The following is a 20000-nucleotide window of genomic DNA, read 5'->3' as shown; positions in this document are numbered from 1 at the left end:
CACACACACACATACAGACTCACACACGCATAGATAGAGACGAAGCGGGGGCATAGCAATTACAGACAAGCCTACTGCTCTCACAGGGAAATGTAAAATTACTTTATTGTTGGAATGTATTCATGCATTTAATTTATCTATTTCTCTCTCTCTCTGTCTCTCTCTCCTTCCTCTATCTCCTTCCTCTCTCTCTCTCTCTCTCTCCTTCCTCTCTCTCTCTCTCTCTCCTTCCTCTCTCTCTTTTCTCTCTCTCTCTCTCTCCTTCCTCTCTCTCCTTCCTCTCTCTCCTTCCTCTCTCTCCTTCCTCTCTCTCCTTTCTCTCTCTCTTTTCTCTCTCTCTCTCTCCTTCCTCTCTCTCTCTCTCTCTTTTCTCTCTCTCTTTTCTCTCTCTCCTTCCTCTCTCTCCTTTCTCTCTCTCTTTTCTCTCTCTCTTTTCTCTCTCTCTCTCTCTCCTTCCTCTCTCTCCTTTCTCTCTCTCTTTTCTCTCTCTCCTTCCTCTCTCTCCTTTCTCTTACTCTTTTCTCTCTCTCCTTCCTCACTCTCCTTTCTCTCTCTCTCTCTCTCTCTCTCTCTCTCTATCTCCTTCCTCTCTATCTCCTTCCTCACTCTCCTTCCTCACTCTCCTTCCTCACTCTCCTTCCTCACTCTCATTTCTCTCTCTCCTTCCTCTCTCTCCTTCCTCTCTCTCTCCTTTGTCTCTCTCTCCTTCCTCTCTCTCTCTCTCTCCTTCCTCTCTCTCCTTCCTCTCTCTCTCTCTCTCTCTCTCCTTCCTCTCTCTCTCTCGCTCTCCTTCCTCTCTCTCTCTCGCTCTCCTTCCTCTCTCTCCTTCCTCTCTCTCCTTCCTCTCTCTCCTTTATCAATTTAATTCAAAGGGGCTTTATTGGTATGGGAAACATGTTGATATTACCAAAGCAAGTGAAACACAAGAACAACAGTCAGACATTAACAGTAAACATTACACAAGGTTTTAAATATATTATTATATTACTATATTAAATATATTATTATAGTTATACAGTATTATTATATTATAATTTATTATATTATTAGTGGCTAAAATTATTACTATAACATCTGAAATGTTACATTAAAAGTATTAGCAAAAACTGTAGTAGAATGTACAAAACTTCTAAGCACATTTTCAATTGACTGAGTACAACAAACACATTCACAAAGTCACTTGTCCTCTGCACCAAATCACCTGTTCAATGTGGATACTATTCAATCTAAGTATCTACTTTCCAAAATGCAAAAATTCACTTGCAAGGAACTCAGTACAGCTTTTAATTAACTAACATTCTCAAAAGTAAGTAAGAGTAGAATCCACAAGGTGTAATTCACTGTAAGCTGGTGAATATATTATATCTATTTTTATTTTACCTTTATTTAACTAGGCAAGTCAGTTAAGAACAAATTCTTATTTTCAATGACGGCCTAGGAACAGTGGGTAAACTGCCTGTTCAGGATTTGTACCTTGGCAGCTCGGGGATTCGAACTTGCAACCTTTCGGTTACTAGTCCAACGAACAGCCTCCACTCTTCTGGGAAGGCTTTCCACTAGATGTTGGAACATTGCTGCTATAACAGCCTCCACTCTTCTGGGAAGGCTTTCCACTAGATGTTGGAACATTGCTGCTATAACAGCCTCCACTCTTCTGGGAAGGCTTTCCACTAGATGTTGGAACATTGCTGCTATAACAGCCTCCTCTCTTCTGGGAAGGCTTTCCACTAGATGTTGGAACATTGCTGCTGGGACTTGCTTCTATTCAGCCACAAGAGCATTAGTGAGGTCGGAAACTCACAGTCGGCATTCCAATTCATCCCAAAGGTGTTCGATGGGGTTGAGGTCAGGGCTCTGTGCAGGTCAGTCAAGTTCTTCCACGCCGATCTCGACAAACCATTTCTGTATGGACCTCGCTTTGTTGACGGGGGCTTGTCATGCTGAAACAGGAAAGGGCTTTCACCAAATTGTTGCCACAAAGTTGGAAGCACAGAATCGTCTAGAATGTCATTGTATGTTGTAGCGTTAAGATTCCCCTTCACTGGAACTAAGGAGCCCGAACCATTAAAAACAGCCTCAGACCATTATACCTCCACCAAACTTTACAGTTGGCACTATGCATTCAAGAAGGTAGCGTTCACCGGGCATCCGCCAGAACCCAGATTCGTCCGTCAGACTGCCAGATGGTGAAGCGTGATTCATCACTCCAGAGAACATGTTTCCAGCGAGCTTTACACCACTCCAGCCGACCCTTTGCATTGTGCATGGTGATCTTAGGCTTGTGTGCGGCTGCTCGGCCATGGAAACCCATTTCATGAAACTCCCGACGAACAGTTTTTGTGCTGACATTGCTTCCAGAGGAAGTTTGGAACTGAGAACACACAATTTTTACGCGCTCCACCACTCGGCGGTCCCGTTCTGTGAGCTGGTGTGGTCTACCACTTCGCGGCTGAGCCGTTGTTGCTTCTAGACGTTTCCATTTCACAATAACAGCACTAACAGTTGAACGAGGGCAGCTCTAGCAGGGCAAAAAAATAGACAAACTGACTTGTTGGAAAGGTGGCATCCTATGACGGTGCCACGTTGAAAGTCACTGAGCTCTCCAGTAAGCCCATTCTACTGTCAATGTTTGTCTATGGAGATTGCATGGCTGTGTGCTCGATTTTATACACCTGTCAGCAACGGGTGTGACTGAAATATCAAAATTCACTAATTTGAAGGGGTGTCCACATACTTTTGTATATATAGTGTATTTTTCAACATGCTGTGTGTCCAGGCTGTGTGTCCAGGCTGTGTGTCCAGAGGCTGTGTGTCCAGAGGCTGTGTGTCCAGAGGTTGTGTGTCCAGAGGTTGTGTGTCCAGAGGTTGTGTGTCCAGGCTGTGTGTCCAGGCTGTGTGTCCAGAGGTTGTGTGTCCAGAGGTTGTGTGTCCAGAGGCTGTGTGTCCAGGTTGTGTGTCCAGGTTGTGTGTCCAGAGGCTGTGTGTCCAGGTTGTGTGTCCAGAGGTTGTGTGTCCAGGTTGTGTTTCCAGAGGCTGTGTGTCCAGGTTGTGTGTCCAGGTTGTGTGTCCAGAGGTTGTGTGTCCAGGTTGTGTGTCCAGAGGCTGTGTGTCCAGAGGCTGTGTGTCCAGGTTGTGTGTCCAGGTTGTGTGTCCAGAGGCTGTGTGTCCAGGTTGTGTGTCCAGAGGCTGTGTGTCCAGAGGCTGTGTGTCCAGAGGCTGTGTGTCCAGAGGTTGTGTGTCCAGAGGTTGTGTGTCCAGAGGCTGTGTGTCCAGAGGCTGTGTGTCCAGGTTGTGTGTCCAGAGGCTGTGTGTCCAGAGGTTGTGTGTCCAGAGGTTGTGTGTCCAGAGGCTGTGTGTCCAGGTTGTGTGTCCAGGTTGTGTGTCCAGAGGCTGTGTGTCCAGAGGCTGTGTGTCCAGGTTGTGTGTCCAGAGGTTGTGTGTCCAGGTTGTGTGTCCAGGTTGTGTGTCCAGAGGCTGTGTGTCCAGAGGTTGTGTGTCCAGAGGTTGTGTGTCCAGAGGCTGTGTGTCCAGGCTGTGTGTCCAGGCTGTGTGTCCAGAGGCTGTGTGTCCAGGCTGTGTGTCCAGAGGCTGTGTGTCCAGAGGCTGTGTGTCCAGAGGCTGTGTGTCCAGAGGCTGTGTGTCCAGGCTGTGTGTCCAGGCTGTGTGTCCAGGCTGTGTGTCCAGGTTGTGTGTCCAGGTTGTGTGTCCAGAGGTTGTGTGTCCAGAGGCTGTGTGTCCAGAGGCTGTGTGTCCAGAGGCTGTGTGTCCAGGCTGTGTGTCCAGGCTGTGTGTCCAGGTTGTGTGTCCAGAGCCTGTGTGTCCAGGTTGTGTGTCCAGGTTGTGTGTGTCCAGGCTGTGTGTCCAGGCTGTGTGTCCAGCTGTGGCTGTGTGTCCAGGTTGTGTGTCCAGGTTGTGTGTCCAGGTTGTGTGTCCAGAGGCTGTGTGTCCAGAGGCTGTGTGTCCAGGCTGTGTGTCCAGGTTGTGTGTCCAGGTTGTGTGTCCAGGTTGTGTGTCCAGAGGCTGTGTGTCCAGAGGCTGTGTGTCCAGAGGCTGTGTGTCCAGGTTGTGTGTCCAGGTTGTGTGTCCAGGTTGTGTGTCCAGAGGCTGTGTGTCCAGGCTGTGTGTCCAGAGGCTGTGTGTCCAGGCTGTGTGTCCAGAGGGTGTGTGTCCAGGCTGTGTGTCCAGGCTGTGTGTCCAGAGGCTGTGTGTCCAGAGGCTGTGTGTCCAGGTTGTGTGTCCAGGTTGTGTGTCCAGAGGCTGTGTGTCCAGGCTGTGTGTCCAGGCTGTGTGTCCAGGTTGTGTGTCCAGAGGTTGTGTGTCCAGAGGCTGTGTGTCCAGAGGCTGTGTGTCCAGAGGTTGTGTGTCCAGAGGTTGTGTGTCCAGAGGTTGTGTGTCCAGAGGCTGTGTGTCCAGGTTGTGTGTCCAGGTTGTGTGTCCAGAGGCTGTGTGTCCAGGTTGTGTGTCCAGAGGTTGTGTGTCCAGGTTGTGTGTCCAGAGGCTGTGTGTCCAGGTTGTGTGTCCAGGTTGTGTGTCCAGAGGTTGTGTGTCCAGGTTGTGTGTCCAGAGGCTGTGTGTCCAGAGGCTGTGTGTCCAGGCTGTGTGTCCAGGTTGTGTGTCCAGAGGCTGTGTGTCCAGGTTGTGTGTCCAGAGGCTGTGTGTCCAGAGGCTGTGTGTCCAGAGGCTGTGTGTCCAGAGGTTGTGTGTCCAGAGGTTGTGTGTCCAGAGGCTGTGTGTCCAGAGGCTGTGTGTCCAGAGGCTGTGTGTCCAGGTTGTGTGTCCAGAGGCTGTGTGTCCAGAGGTTGTGTGTCCAGAGGTTGTGTGTCCAGAGGCTGTGTGTCCAGGTTGTGTGTCCAGGTTGTGTGTCCAGAGGCTGTGTGTCCAGAGGCTGTGTGTCCAGAGGTTGTGTGTCCAGAGGTTGTGTGTCCAGGTTTTGTTTCCAGAGGCTGTGTGTCCAGGTTGTGTGTCCAGGTTGTGTGTCCAGAGGTTGTGTGTCCAGAGGCTGTGTGTCCAGAGGTGTCCAGAGGCTGTGTGTCCAGAGGTTGTGTGTCCAGAGGCTGTTTGTCCAGAGGCTGTGTGTCCAGGTTGTGTGTCCAGAGGTTGTGTGTCCAGAGGTTGTGTGTCCAGAGGCTGTGTGTCCAGGTTGTGTGTCCAGGTTGTGTGTCCAGAGGCTGTGTGTCCAGAGGCTGTGTGTCCAGGTTGTGTGTCCAGAGGTTGTGTGTCCAGGTTTTGTTTCCAGAGGCTGTGTGTCCAGGTTGTGTGTCCAGAGGTTGTTTGTCCAGAGGTTGTGTGTCCAGAGGTTGTGTGTCCAGAGGTTGTGTGTCCAGGCTGTGTGTCCAGGCTGTGTGTCCAGAGGTTGTGTGTCCAGGCTGTGTGTCCAGGTTGTGTGTCCAGGTTGTGTGTCCAGGTTGTGTGTCCAGGTTGTGTGTCCAGGTTGTGTGTCCAGGTTGTGTGTCCAGAGGCTGTGTGTCCAGGCTGTGTGTGTCCAGAGGCTGTGTGTCCAGAGGCTGTGTGTCCAGAGGCTGTGTGTCCAGAGGCTGTGTGTCCAGGCTGTGTGTCCAGAGGCTGTGTGTCCAGAGGCTGTGTGTCCAGAGGCTGTGTGTCCAGAGGCTGTGTGTCCAGGGTGTGTGTCCAGAGGTTGTGTGTCCAGAGGTTGTGTGTCCAGAGGCTGTGTGTCCAGGCTGTGTGTCCAGAGGCTGTGTGTCCAGAGGCTGTGTGTCCAGAGGCTGTGTGTCCAGAGGCTGTGTGTCCAGGTTGTGTGTCCAGAGGCTGTGTGTCCAGAGGTTGTGTATCTAGAGGCTGGCAAGTGTGTATGTTTGTGTGAATGATTGAGTTTGTGCGTGTGTTAATTGTCTGTGTGTGTGTGTGTGTGTGTGTGTGTGTGTGTGTGTGTGTGTGTGTGTGTGTGTGTGTGTGTGTGTGTGTGTGTGTGTGTGTGTGTGTGTGTGTGTGTGTGTCCAGTGTGTGTGTGCGTTGTTTGTCAGGTTGTGTGTGTCAGTGTGTGTGTGTTGTTTGTCAGTGCCTGTGTGTATATTTTGTCAGTATCTACTTCCCTACTGGTTATGGTGAATAAACAATCTATCACCCACGGGGACTGATGGGATTTGTTTAGAACACATTCCTCTACAAGGTGTGGTAGGAAACCATGCCAACGCTAGTGCCTAGTGTCTACACTGCACATTACATTTGACCAGAGCCCTGTGGGAGTGTAGCGTGCTACAAAGACAATACGAGTGTAAGGTAAGGTATGTGGTTTGATTGACAGCTTGATCCTGAGTAGGGTTCCACATCTAAACAATAACATCAACAACACAGTATGAAAACAAACAAACAAACAAAACACAGCACAACGATGGACTTCTGTATCAACAAGATCAGTATGACAGTAAAACAACGGCTAAAATCCAACATGGCAGTCTATTCCCTTTGTAGGGCGCGACTTGTGGCCCAAGGCCCACAGGGTACAGGGTATAGGCTACAGGGTATAGGGTACAATTTGTGACCATCCCGGAACACAGTGGGACGACCATCTCAACAACAGCAGGGGAAGCAGAAGAATGCTCAGGTCTGATTGGGCAACCAACACATCACATGACGTCTGCAGTAAGGTCTCAGAAGGAATAGCAGCTCCCGTCTCTATTGGTTTCCACTACATGTTACAGAGTACGACGTGTAAAATGTATTGTATTGATTACTTGATACTGAGATAGCAGTGTATTGATTGTATGTTACTGAGATACACAGCAGTGACATTACAGACAGCATTAATATATATATATATATATATATATATATATATATATATATATATATATATGTGTGTACAGTAAAGCTGTGTCAACAGTATAGCCGTTGCAAAGCAGGACTCGCTTCGGGACAAGTCTCTGAATATCCTTGGGTGGCCCAGCCAGAGCCCGGACTTGAACCCAATCTAACATCTCTGGAGAGACCTGAAAATAACACTCCCCATCCAACCTGACAGAGCCTGAGAGGATCTGCAGAGAAAGAATGGGAGAAACTCCCCAAAATACAGGCGTGCCAAGCTTGTTGCGTCATACCCATGAAGACTGGAGGCTGTAATCGCTGCCACCGGTGATTCAACAAAGTACTGAGGAAAGGGTCTGATATTTGTGATATTTTAGTTCCTCTCATTATGTTGTTGATCGATGAATACAAATGTTGAACAACAAAAACAACAACACATGTCGAATAACTTAAAATGAAATGCGTAAAAAAAGTACCAAGAGGATTGAATACTTTACGGATAGTTACAGAAAGGAAAGTCAAGAGGTATGAATACTTTACGGATAGTTACAGAAAGGAAAGTCAAGTGGTATGAATACTTTACGGATAGTTACAGAAAGGAAAGTCAAGAGGTATGAATACTTTACGGATAGTTACAGAAAGGAAAGTCAAGAGGTATGAATACTTTACAGATAGTTACAGAAAGGAAAGTCAAGGGGTATGAATACTTTACGGATAGTTACAGAAAGGAAAGTCAAGAGGTATGAATTTTACGGATAGTTACAGAAAGGAAAGTCAAGGGGTATGAATACTTTACGGATAGTTACAGAAAGGAAAGTCAAGAGGTATGAATACTTTACGGATAGTTACAGAAAGGAAAGTCAAGAGGTATGAATACTTTACGGATAGTTACAGAAAGGAAAGTCAAGAGGTATGAATCTTTACGGATAGTTACAGAAAGGAAAGTCAAGAGGTATGAATACTTTACGGATAGTTACAGAAAGGAAAGTCAAGAGGTATGAATACTTTACGGATAGTTACAGAAAGGAAAGTCAAGAGGTATGAATACTTTACGGATAGTTACAGAAAGGAAAGTCAAGGGGTATGAATACTTTACGGATAGTTACAGAAAGGAAAGTCAAGAGGTATGAATACTTTACGGATAGTTACAGAAAGGAAAGTCAAGAGGTATGAATACTTTACGGATAGTTACAGAAAGGAAAGTCAAGAGGTATGAATACTTTACGGATAGTTACAGAAAGGAAAGTCAAGGGGTATGAATACTTTACGGATAGTTACAGAAAGGAAAGTCAAGAGGTATGAATACTTTACGGATAGTTACAGAAAGGAAAGTCAAGAGGTATGAATACTTTACGGATAGTTACAGAAAGGAAAGTCAAGAGGTATGAATACTTTACGGATAGTTACAGAAAGGAAAGTCAAGAGGTATGAATACTTTACGGATAGTTACAGAAAGGAAAGTCAAGGGGTATGAATACTTTACGGATAGTTACAGAAAGGAAAGTCAAGGGGTATGAATACTTTACGGATAGTTACAGAAAGGAAAGTCAAGGGTATGAATACTTTACGGATAGTTACAGAAAGGAGAGTCAAGAGGTATGAATACTTTACGGATAGTTACAGAAAGGAAAGTCAAGAGGTATGAATACTTTACGGATAGTTACAGAAAGGAAAGTCAAGAGGTATGAATACTTTACGGATAGTTACAGAAAGGAAAGTCAAGGGGTATGAATACTTTACGGATAGTTACAGAAAGGAAAGTCACAGCATTTCTCACGTCTTAACATGGCTCCACTTTACAACCCGGCTGTAGTTGGCAGGGTTTTGATGTGCCCGCGGAGCCGAGCTGAGCCATTAACAGTCAATAGGCCTACATCCAGTAGACGCTTTAGAGGGGGAAAAAAGCATCGTTCACACCATCTTCTGCTCACATCCATTTCCCCTAAATCATCTTTCTAAAAGCTCCACATCCTTCCTCCCTCCTCTTCCTCAGAGCTAAGGTATTATTGTTGGACAGCTGCTCACTCTTTCTCAACTCTCCTCAAAATCGTCAGTCGCTAACCCCTCCTCACCGTATCAGTACCCTCCTCCTCACCACCTCACCATGTCACCATCCTCCTCACCATCCTCCTCACCATCCACCTCACCATCCACCTCACAATCTCACCATCCTCCTCACCATCTCACCACCCTCCATTTCACCATCCTCCTCACCATCTCACTATCTCACCACCCTCCATGTCACCATCCTCCTCACCATCTCACCACCTCACCATCCTCCTCACCACCTCACCATCCTCCTCACCATCTCACCATCCTCCTCACCATCCTCCTCACCATCTCACCATCCTCCTCACCAACTCACCATCTCACCATCCTCCTCACCATCTCACCATCCTCCTCACCACCTCACCATCCACCTCACCACCTCACCATCCACCTCACCATCCTCCTCACCATCTCACCATCTCACCATCCTCCTCACCATCCACCTCACCATCCTCCTGACCATCTCACCATCCTCCTCACCATCTCACCACCTCACCATACTCCTCACCACCTCACCATTCTCCTCACCATCTCACCATCGTCCTCACCACCCCACCATCGTCCTCACCACCTCACCACCCTCCTCACCACCTCACCATCCACCTCACCATCCTCCTCACCATCTCACCATCCTCCTCACCATCCACCTCACCATCCTCCTGACCATCTCACCATCCTCCTCACCATCCTCCTCACCACCTCACCATTCTCCTCACCATCTCACCATCACCTCACCACCTCACCATCGTCCTCACCACCTCACCATCCTCCTCACAACCTCACCATCCACCTCACCATCTCACCATCCTCCTCACCATCTCACCATCCTCCTCACCATCTCACCATCCACCTCACCATCTCACCATCCACCTCACCATCTCACCATCCTCCTCACCACCTCACCATCCACCTCACCATCCTCCTCACCATCTCACTATCTCACCACCCTCCATGTCACCATCCTCCTCACCATCTCACCACCTCACCATCCACCTCACCATCCTCCTCACCATCTCACCATCTCACCATCCTCCTCACCATCTCACCATCCTCCTCACACCTCCTCACCACCTCACCATCTCACCATCCACCTCACCATCTCACCATCCTCTCACCACCTCACCATCCACCTCACCATCCTCCTCACCATCTCACCATCCTCCTCACCATCTCACCATCCTCCTCACCATCTCACCATCCTCCTCACCATCTCACCATCCACCTCACCATCCTCCTCACCATCCTCCTCCTCCTCACCATTCTCCTCACCATCTCACCATCATCCTCACCACCTCACCATCCTCCTCACCACCTCACCATCCACCTCACCACCTCACCATCCTCCTCACCATCTCACCATCTCACCATCCTCCTCACCATCCACCTCACCATCCTCCTGACCATCTCACCATCCTCCTCACCATCTTCCTCACCACCTCACCATTCTCCTCACCATCTCACCATCGTCCTCACCACCTCACCATCGTCCTCACCACCTCACCATCGTCCTCACCATCTCACCATCCTCCTCACAACCTCCTCACCACCTCACCATCTCACCATCCACCTCACCATCTCACCATCCTCCTCACCATCTCACCATCCTCCTCACCATCTCACCATCCACCTCACCATCCTCTCACCATCCTCCTCACCATCTCACCATCCTCCTCACCATCCACCTCACCATCCTCCTGACCATCTCACCATCCTCCTCACCATCCTCCTCACCACCTCACCATTCTCCTCACCATCTCACCATCCTCCTCACCACCTCACCATCGTCCTCACCATCTCACCACCCTCCTCACCATGTCACCACCCTCTTCACCATGTCACCACCTCACCATCCACCTCCACCTCACCATCTCACCACCCTCCTCACCATGTCACCACCCTCCTCACCATGTCACCATCTCACCATCCACCTCAACACCGCACCATCTCACCACCCTCCTCACCATGTCACCACCCTCCTCACCATGTCACCACCTCACCATCCACCTCAACACCTCGCCATCTCACCACCCTCCTCACCATCTCACCACCCTCCTCACCATCCCACCACCCTCCTCACCATCTCACCATCCTCCTCATCATGTCACCACCCTCCTCACCATCCACCTCACCATCCTCCTGACCATCTCACCATCCTCCTCACCATCCTCCTCACCACCTCACCATCTCACCATCGTCCTCACCACCTCACCATCGTCCTCACCACCTCACCATCCTCCTCACCAACCTCACCATCCACCTCACCATCTCACCATCCTCCTCACCATCTCACCATCCTCCTCACCATCTCACCATCCACCTCACCATCTCACCATCCACCTCACCATCTCACCATCCTCTTCACCACCTCACCATCCACCTCACCATCCTCCTCACCATCTCACCATCCTCCTCACCATCTCACGATCCTCCTCACCATCTCACCATCCTCCTCACCATCTCACCATCCACCTCACCATCCTCCTCACCACCTCACCATTCTCCTCACCATCTCACCATCGTCCTCACCACCTCACCATCGTCCTCACCACCTCACCATCCTCCTCACCATCCACCTCACCATCCTCCTCACCATCTCACCATCCTCCTCACCATCCACCTCACCATCCTCCTGACCATCTCACCATCCTCCTCACCATCCTCCTCACCACCTCACCATTCTCCTCACCATCTCACCATCGTCCTCACCACCTCACCATCGTCCTCACCACCTCACCATCCTCCTCACCATCTCACCATCCTCCTCCAACCTCCTCACCTCACCATCTCACCATCCTCCTCACCATCTCACCATCCTCCTCACCATCTCACCATCCTCCTCACCATCTCACCATCCACCTCACCATCCTCCTCACCATCCTCCTCACTATCTCACCATCGTCCTCACCATCGTCCTCACCACCTCACCATCGTCCTCACCATCTCATCATCCTCCTCACATCCTCCTCACCACCTCACCATCTCACCATCCACCTCACCATCTCACCATCCTCCTCACCATCTCACCATCCTCCTCACCATCTCACCATCCTCACCATCCTCCTCACCATCCTCCTCACCATCTCACCATCCTCCTCACCACCTCACCATTCTCCTCACCATCTCACCATCCTCCTCACCACCTCACCATCGTCCTCACCATCTCACCACCCTCCTCACCATGTCACCACCCTCCTCACAATGTCACCACCTCACCATCCACCTCAACATCTCACCACCCTCCTCACCATGTCACCACCCTCCTCACCATGTCACCATCTCACCATCCACCTCAACACCGCACCATCTCACCACCCTCCTCACCATCACCACCCTCCTCACCATGTCACCATCTCACCATCCACCTCCACCGCACCATCTCACCACCCTCCTCACCATGTCACCATCCTCACCATGTCACCACCTCACCATCCACCTCAACACCTCGCCATCTCACCACCCTCCTCACCATCTCACCACCCTCCTCACCATCCCACCACCCTCCTCACCATCTCATCACCCTCCTCACCATCTCACCACCCTCCTCACCATGTCACCACCTCACCACCTCACCTCAACACCGCACCATCTCACCACCCTCCTCACCATCTCACCATCTCACCACCCACCTCAACACCGCACCATGTCACCACCCTCCTCACCATCTCACCATCCTCCTCACCATCTCACCACCCTCCTCATCATCTCACCATCCTCCTCACCATGTCACCACCCTCCTCACCATCTCACCATCCTCCTCACCATCTCACCATCCTCCTCACCATCCACCTCACCATCCTCCTGACCATCTCACCATCCTCCTCACCATGTCACCACCCTCCTCACCATTTCACCATCCACCACACCATTTTGCACCCCTCTCCTCTCCTCCACTCCACTTCATTATCTATGTGTCTCCAGTCCTTTTCCTTCTCTCCCCACTTCTCGCCATAAAATCCCTTGAGGCTTATTTTCTGGGATATTCCCTCCCTCCTTCCCTAAGTCTTCTTCGCTCCCCTGTCCTCCTTCTCCTCCTCATCCCCTCCCTCCTTCCCTAAGTCTTCTTCGCTCCTCTGTCCTCCTTCTCCTCCTCATCTCCTCCCTCCCTCCAATGCTCATCTCCTCCTGTCCTGTCAGTGTGACCATGTCAATATTACAATAATTACTCTCCTCTCATGTTCCTCCTCCTCCTCCTCCTCCTCCTCCTCCTCCTCCCTCCTCCTCCATCCCTCTCCTCCTCCTCCTCCTCCTCCTCCTCCTCCTCCTCCTCCTCCATCCCTCTCCTCCTCCTCTTCAACCTCCTTAACCCCATCCCTCTCTCCCTCTCCTCGTCCACCTACTTAACTCCCTCCCTCTCTCCTTTCCTCGTGTCCTGTCAGAGTGAATGTGTTAGTGTGTCCATCAGCACTAGGATAACGACCCAGCCACTGTGACAGCTGGGTCATTCTTACAAAACTGACATTTGACCCATAACATATATATATATATATATTATTTTTTTTTACCAACAAAATAAGTCCTCTCGGATCCCTGAGATCTGATCTATTTCATAGTTATTATTATGTTTTTCTGATACATTTCACCTTCAGTTTCCACAAAATTATATTTATTGTTATGGTAAAAAAAATAATAATAATGTAACTCCCTGAAAAAAATGCCTGAGTTAAATATAACATATAAAAAAAAATATAAAATAAAAAATAAAAAATATATATAATAAAATAAAAACTTGATTTTTGCAGACGCATCATGGTTTTTAACTCAATTTACTATGAATTTTTTTTCAGAGGAGGACAGCCAGGAGAGGAGGGGAGAGATAGGAGAGGGGAGGATAGGAGGAGAGGAGGAGAGGAGAGGGGGAGAGGAGGACAGCTAGGAGAGGGGAGGAGGTCAGCTAGGAGAGGAGAGGAGGACAGCTAGGAGGATAGCTATGAGAGGAGAGGAGGATAGCTAGGAGAGGAGGACAGCTAGGAGAGGAGAGGAGGACAGCTAGGAGAGGAGGGGAGGACAACTAGGAGAGGAGGATAGCTAGGAGAGGAGGATAGCTAGGAGAAGAGGATAGCTAGGAGAGGAGGGTAGCTAGGAGAGGAGGACAGCTTGGAGAGGAGAGGAGGACAGCTAGGAGAGGAGGATAGATAGGAGAGGAGGGTAGCTAGGAGAGGAGGGTAGCTAGGAGAGGAGGGTATCTAGGAGAGGAGGGTAGCTAGGAGGAGGGTAGCTAGGAGAGGAGGACAGCTTGGAGAGGAGAGGAGGACAGCTAGGAGAGGAGGACAGCTAATAGAGGAGAGGAGGATAGCTGGGAGAGGAAAGGAGGAGAGCTAGGAGAGGAGAGGAGGATAGCTATGAGAGGAGAGGAGGATAGCTAGGAGAAGAGAGGAGGAAAGCTAGGGGAGGAGAGGAGGACAGCTCAGAGGGGAGGACAGCTAGGAGAGGAGGACAGCTAGGAGAGGAGAGGAGGACAGCTAGGAGAGGAGGATAGCTAAGAGAGGAGAGGAGGATAGCTAGGAGAGGAGGACAGCTAGGGAGGAGAGGAGGACAGATAGGGGAGGAGAGGAGGACAGCTAGGAGAGGAGGACTGCTAGGAGAGGAGAGGAGGACAGCTGGGAGAGGAAAGGAGGATAGCTAGGACAGGAGGATAGCTAGGAAAGGAGAGGAGGACAGCTAGGAGAGGAGGGGAGGACAGCTAGGAGAGGAGAGGAGGACAGCTAGGAAAGGAGGACTGCTAGGAGAGGAGAGGAGGACAGCTGGGAGAGGAAAGTAGGATAGCTAGGACAGGAGGATAGCTAGGAGAGGAGGATAGCTAGGAAAAGAGAGGAGGACAGCTAGGAGAGGAGGGGGGACTGCTAGGAGAGGAGAGGAGGATAGCTAGGAGAGGAGAGGAGGATAGCTAGGAGAGGAGAGGAGGGTAGCTAGGAGAAGAGAGGAGGTAAGCTAGGGGAGGAGAGGAGGACAGCTAGGAGAGGAGAGGAGGACAGCTAGGAGAGGAGAGGAGGGTAGCTAGGAGAAGAGAGGAGGTAAGCTAGGGGAGGAGAGGAGGACAGCTAGGAGAGGAGAGGAGGTAAGCTAGGGGAGGAGAGGAGGATAGCTAGGAGAGGAGAGGAGGACAGCTAGGAGAGGAGGATAGCTATGAGAGGAGAGGAGGATAGCTAGGAGAGGAGGACAGCTAGGAGAGGAGAGGAGGACAGCTAGGAGAGGAGGATAGCTAGGAGAAGAGGATAGCTAGGAGAGGAGGGTAGCTAGGAGAGGAGGGTAGCTAGGAGAGGAGGACAGCTTGGAGAAGTGAGGAGGACAGCTAGGAGAGGAGGATAGATAGGAGAGGAGGGTAGCTAGGAGAGGAGGGTATCTAGGAGAGGAGGGTAGCTAGGAGAGGAGGGTAGCTAGGAGAGGAGGACAGCTTGGAGAGGAGAGGAGGACAGCTAGGAGAGGAGGACAGCTAGGAGAGGAGGATAGCTAGCAGAGGAGAGAAGGATAGCTAGGAGAGGAGAGGAGGATAGCTAGGAGAGGAGGATAGCTAGGAGAGGAGAGAAGGATAGCTAGGAGAGGAGGACAGCTAGGAGAGGAGAGGAGGACAGCTAGGAAAGGAGAGGAGGACAGCTAGGAAAGGAGAGGAGGACAGCTAGGGGAGGAGAGCAGGACAGCTAGGAGGGGAGGATAGCTAGGAGAGGAGAGGAGGATAGCTAGGAGAGGAGAGGAGGACAGCTAGGAGAGGAGGATAGCTATGAGAGGAGGATAGCTATGAGAGGAGAGGAGGATAGCTAGGAGAGGAGGACAGCTAGGAGAGGAGGACAGCTAGGAGAGGAGAGAAGGATAGCTAGGAGAGGAGGATAGCTAGGAGAGGGGAGGAGGATAGCTAGGAGAGGAGAGGAGGATATCTAGGAGAGGAGAGGAGGATATCTAGGAGAGGAGAGGAGGCTGGCTAGGAGAGGAGAGGAGGATAGCTAGGAGAGGAGAGGAGGATAGCTGGGAGAGGAGAGGAGGATAGCTAGGACAGGAGGATAGCTAGGAGAGGAGACAAGGATAGATAGGAAATGAGAGGATGAAAGCTAGGGGAGGAGACGAGGACAGCTAGGAGAGGAGGACAGCTAGGAGAAGAGAGGAGGACAGCTCGGAGAGGAGAGGAGGACAGCTAGGAGAGGAGGACAGCTAGGAGAGGAGGACAGCTAGGAGAGGAGAGGAGGATAGATAGGAGAGGAGGACAGCTAGGAGAGGAGAGGAGGACAGCTAGGAAAGGAGAGGAGGACAGCTAGGAGATGAGGATAGCTAGGAGAGGAGGACAGCTAGGAGAGGAGGACAGCTAGGAAAGGAGAGGAGGACAGCTAGGAGAGGAGAGGAGGACAGCTAGGAGAGGAGGACAGCTAGGAGAGGAGGATATATAGGAGAGGAGGATAGCTAGGAGAGGAGAGGAGGACAGCTAGGAGGGGAGGATAGCTAGGAGAGGGGAGGAGGATAGCTAGGAGAGGAGAGGAGGATAGCTATGAGAGGAGAGGGGGACAGCTAGGAGAGGAGGGGAGGATAGCTATGAGAGGAGAGGGGGACAGCTAGGAGAGGAGGGGAGGACAACTAGGAGAGGAGAGGAGGACAGCTTGGAGAGGAGGATAGCTAGGAGAGGAGGGTAGCTAGGAGAGGAGGACAGCGAGGAGAGGAGAGGAGGACAGCTAGGAGAGGAGGACAGCTAGGAGAGGAGAGGAGGACAGCTAGGAGAGGAGGACAGCTAGGAGAGGAGGGTAGCTAGGAGAGGAGGACAGCTTGGAGAGGAGAGGAGGACAGCTAGGAGAGGAGGACAGCTTGGAGAGGAGAGGAGGACAGCTAGGAGAGGAGGACAGCTAGGAGAGGAGGATAGCTAGGAGAGGAGAGAAGGATAGCTAGGAGAGGAGAGGAGGATGGAGAGGAGAGGAGGATAGCTAGGAGAGGAGAGGAGGATAGCTAGGAGAGGGGAGGAGGATAGCTAGGAGAGGAGAGGAGGATATCTAGGAGAGGAGAGGAGGATATCTAGGAGAGGAGAGGAGGATAGCTAGGAGAGGAGAGGAGGATAGCTAGGAGAGGAGAGGAGGATAGCTAGGAGAGGAGAGGAGGATAGCTGGGAGAGGAGAGGAGGATAGCTAGGACAGGAGGATAGCTAGGAGAGGAGACGAGGATAGCTAGGAGAAGAGAGGATGAAAGCTAGGGGAGGAGACGAGGACAGCTAGGAGAGGAGGACAGCTAGGAGAAGAGAGGAGGACAGCTCGGAGAGGAGAGGAGGACAGCTAGGAGAGGAGAGGAGGATAGCTAAGAGTGGAGAAGAGGATAGCTAGGAGAGGAGGACAGCTAGGAGAGGAGAGGAGGACAGCTAGGAAAGGAGAGGAGGACAGCTAGGAGAGGAGGATAGCTAGGAGAGGAGGACAGCTAGGAGAGGAGGACAGCTAGAAAAGGAGAGGAGGACAGCTAGGAGAGGAGAGGAGGACAGCTAGGAGAGGAGAACAGCTAGGAGAGAAGGATATATAGGAGAGGAGGATAGCTAGGAGAGGAGGATAGCTAGGAGAGGAGAGGAGGACAGCTAGGAGGGGAGGATAGCTAGGAGAGGAGAGGAGGATAGCTAGGAGAAGAGAGGAGGACACCTAGGAGAGGAGAGGAGGACAGCTAGGAGGGAGGATAGCTAGGAGAGGAGAGGAGGATAGCTAGGAGAGGAGGACAGCTAGGAGAGGAGGACAGCTAGGAGAGGAGGACAGCTAGAAAAGGAGAGGAGTACAGCTAGGAGAGGAGAACAGCTAGGAGAGAGGATATAGGAGAGGAGGATAGCTAGGAGAGGAGGATAGCTAGGAGAGGAGAGGAGGACAGCTAGGAGGGAGGATAGCTAGGAGAGGAGAGGAGGATAGCTAGGAGAAAGAGAGGAGGACACCTAGGAGAGGAGAGGAGGACAGCTAGGAGGGGAGGATAGCTAGGAGAGGAGAGGAGGAAAGCTAGGAGAGGAGGACAGCTAGGAGAGGAGAGGAGGACAGCTAGGAAAGGAGAGGAGGACAGCTAGGAAAGGAGAGGAGGACAGCTAGGGGAGGAGAGGAGGACAGCTAGGAGGGGAGGATAGCTAGGAGAGGAGAGGAGGACAGCTAGGAAAGGAGAGGAGGACAGCTAGGAGAGGAGGATAGCTAGGAGAGGAGGACAGCTAGGAGAGGAGGACAGCTAGAAAAGGAGAGGAGGACAGCTAGGAGAGGAGAGGAGTACAGCTAGGAGAGGAGAACAGCTAGGAGAGAAGGATATATAGGAGAGGAGGATAGCTAGGAGAGGAGGATAGCTAGGAGAGGAGAGGAGGACAGCTAGGAGGGGAGGATAGCTAGGAGAGGAGAGGAGGATAGCTAGGAGAAGAGAGGAGGACACCTAGGAGAGGAGAGGAGGACAGCTAGGAGGGGAGGATAGCTAGGAGAGGAGAGGAGGATAGCTAGGAGAGGAGGACAGCGAGGAGAGGAGGACAGCTAGGAAAGGAGAGGAGGACAGCTAGGGGAGGAGAGGAGGATAGCTAGGAGGGGAGGATAGCTAGGAGAGGAGAGGAGGACAGCTAGGAGAGGAGGATAGCTATGAGAGGAGGATAGCTATGAGAGGAGAGGAGGATAGCTAGGAGAGGAGGACAGGAGAGGGAGGAGCTAGGAGAGGAGGGGAGGCTAGGAGAGGAGAGGAGGACAGCTAGGAGAGGAGGATAGCTAGGAGAGGAGGGTATCTAGGAGAGGAGGGAGCTAGAGAGGAGGGAGCTAGCTGGAGAGGAGAGGAGGACAGCTAGGAGAGGAGGACAGCTAGGAGAGGAGGATAGCTAGGATAGCTAGGAGAGGAGGATAGCTAGGAGAGGAGGAGGATATCTAGGAGAGAGAGGAGGGGAGATGAGAGGAGGATAGCTAGGAGGAGAGGAGGACAGCTAGGAGAGGAGAGGAGGATAGCTGGGAGAGGAGAGGAGGATAGCTAGGAGAGGAGGATAGCTAGGACAGGAGGATAGCTAGGAGAGGAGAGGATAGATAGGAGATGAGAGGATGAAAGCTAGGGGAGGAGAGAGGACAGCTAGGAAAGGAGGACAGCTAGGAGAAGAGAGGAGGACAGCTCGGAGAGGAGGATAGCTGGGAGAGGAGAAGAGGATAGCTAGGATAGGAGGACAGCTAGGAGAGGAGGACAGCTAGGAGAGAGAGGAGGACAGCTAGGAGAGGAGAACAGCTAGGAGAGAGGACAGCTAGGAGGGAGGACAGCTAGGAGAGGAGAGGAGGAGCTAGGAGAGGAGGATAGCTAGGAGAGGAGGACAGCTAGGAGAGGAGGACAGCTAGGAGAGGAGGACAGCTAGAAAAGGAAGGAGGACAGCTAGAGAAACAGAGAGAGAGGATAGGAGGATAGCTAGGAGAGGAGGATAGCTAGGAGAGGAGAGGAGGACAGCTAGGAGGGAGGATAGCTAGGAGAGGAGAGGAGGATAGCTAGGAGAGAGGAGACACCTAGGAGAGGAGAGGAGGACAGCTAGGAGGGGAGGATAGCTAGGAGAGGAGATGAGGATAGCTAGGAGAGGAGGACAGCTAGGAGAGGAGGACAGCTAGGAGAGGAGGACAGCTAGAAAAGGAGAGGAGTACAGCTAGGAGAGGAGAACAGCTAGGAGAGAAGGATATATAGGAGAGGAGCTAGGAGAGGAGGATAGCTAGGAGAGGAGAGGAGGACAGCTAGGAGGGAGGATAGCTAGGAGAGGAGAGGAGGATAGCTAGGAGAGAGAGGAGGACAGCTAGGAGAGGAGGAGGACAGCTAGGAGGAGGATAGCTAGGAGAGGAGAGGAGGATAGCTAGGAGGAGGACAGCTAGGAGAGGAGAGGAGGACATCTAGGAAAGGAGAGGAGGACAGCTAGGAAAGGAGAGGAGGACAGCTAGGGAGGAGAGGAGGACAGCTAGGAGGAGGATAGCTAGGAGAGGAGAGGAGGACAGCTAGGAGAGGAGGACAGCTAGGAGAGGAGGATAGCTAGGAGAGGAGGACAGCTAGGAGAGGAGGACAGCTAGAAAAGGAGAGGAGGACAGCTAGGAGAGGAGAGAGTACAGAGGAGGGAACAGCTAGGAGAGAAGGAGGAGAGGAGGATAGCTAGGAGAGGAGGAGGAGGAGGACAGCTAGGAGGGACTAGGAGAGGAGAGGAGGATAGCTAGGAGAAGAGAGGAGGAGGAGAGGACAGCTAGGAGAGGAGGATAGCTAGGAGAGGAGAGGAGGATAGCTAG

General features: G+C 51.5%; 1 protein-coding gene across 5 annotated transcripts in view; it reads right to left on the bottom strand.

Moving 5' to 3' along the window:
- Positions 1–20000, bottom strand: part of LOC118383109 (cell adhesion molecule 2-like) — an 884842-nt gene that overhangs the window by 553505 nt on the left and 311337 nt on the right. The gene's annotated exons all lie outside the window — the stretch shown is intronic.

Source organism: Oncorhynchus keta, chromosome 6 (assembly GCF_023373465.1).
Source record: "Oncorhynchus keta strain PuntledgeMale-10-30-2019 chromosome 6, Oket_V2, whole genome shotgun sequence".
Lineage (NCBI taxonomy): Eukaryota > Metazoa > Chordata > Actinopteri > Salmoniformes > Salmonidae > Oncorhynchus > Oncorhynchus keta.
The sequence above is the reverse complement of the archived record's forward strand: the minus strand, read 5'-3'. Positions and strand labels throughout refer to the sequence as shown.